Raw genomic sequence first — 1,527 nt, forward strand, 5'->3', positions numbered from 1 at the left:
CTGCAAATCCACCAAGTTAGTCTTGCTGTCTTCAGTCCTATGGGTTCTAGATCAGGCTGGTGCGTGGATACCTCATCATCTTTGTCCTCAAAAAGGCTCATTGTCANCTGTATGGTGACAGAGGTCACTGAGTTCTGGATTGACGAATACACACAGCCTTTTAAAGAATCTACTATAAACATACTCCACTTTTCACACTAATGATGTCTGGTGTCTCTTAGGTGTGTTCTAATAATACAAATGTTTGGGGCTGGAGAGATGACTCAGCAGTTAAGAGCACTGACTGCTCTTCCAGAGGTCCTGAGCTAAACTCCCAGCAACCACATGGTTGTTCACAACCATCTATAATGGGACCCAATGCCCTCTTCTGGCATGCATATGTTACATGCAGACAGAGCATTAATGTACATGAAACACATTAATCTTTTTAAAAATAATTTATTTTCATTTTATGTGCATTGGTGTTTTGCTTGCATGAATGTCTGTGTGAAGGTGCCAGGTCTCCTGGAACTGGAGTTACAGACAATTGTGAGTCACCAGGTGGGTGCTGAGAATTGAGCCTGGGCTCCCTGGAAGAGTTGTTGGGTCTTAGTCACTGAGCCATCTCTCCAGCTCTGAAACACATACATCTTAACAACAACAAAAATACAGATTTNCACTGGTGGGAAGGTTAGTGAGCAAAAGCCCTTGCTGCCAAGCCTGAGGAACCCCGCATGATGTGGAGGGAGGAGAACAGATCACTGAAAGCTGCCCTCTGACCCCCACCCTGCACTGTGGCATGCATACACCACATACATTCTAAATGAATACATTTAATTTTTCTTTTTCTTTTTTTGAGACAGGGTCACACCATGTAATTCTGGTTGGCCTGGAACTCACTATGTAGACCAAGCTAGATTCAAACCCCAAACCCACAGAGATTCACCTGCCTCTGCCTCTGGAGTGCTGAGATGAAAGGCATGCACCACTAAACATGGCTAAAAACATTTAAGAAAAAAGGGGAGGTGGGGGGAGAAGTAGAGAGACAGCCAAGTAGTTAAGAGCACCGGCTGCTCTACCAGAAGTTCTGGGTTCAAATCCCAGCACCCACCTGGTGACCTACAAAAACCTATAACGCCAGTTCCAGGGAATCTAATGCCCTCTTCTGGCCTCTTTGGGCACCAGGCACACAGGTGGCGGCACACAGACACGCAGGCAAAACACCCATATACATAAATTCTTGAAAAATTTTTGCCTAGGTCAAACATAACTAGGGAGGCCAACTCACACTTGCGAAGCCTTAGTAGGACATCTTCAACTCACACAGAAAAGATTTTCTTATGTTTATCTATTAGCCTAGGCTGACGTGCTCTCCTGACGTTCCTGTGTTAGCGTCNCAAGTGCTGGGATTACATCTGCACTGTTCTAGCTTGTCTTCCTCACTAGGACAGGGGGGCGGGGGGTGGGGGTGGAGGACTTTCTAGTTGAGATCAGAACCTGGTCTGCTGAGACTAGTAGACTCAGGACACTGCTGTGCCCTTCCCAAGC

This window comes from Mus caroli, chromosome 6 (assembly GCF_900094665.2).
Source record: "Mus caroli chromosome 6, CAROLI_EIJ_v1.1, whole genome shotgun sequence".
Classification (NCBI taxonomy): domain Eukaryota; kingdom Metazoa; phylum Chordata; class Mammalia; order Rodentia; family Muridae; genus Mus; species Mus caroli.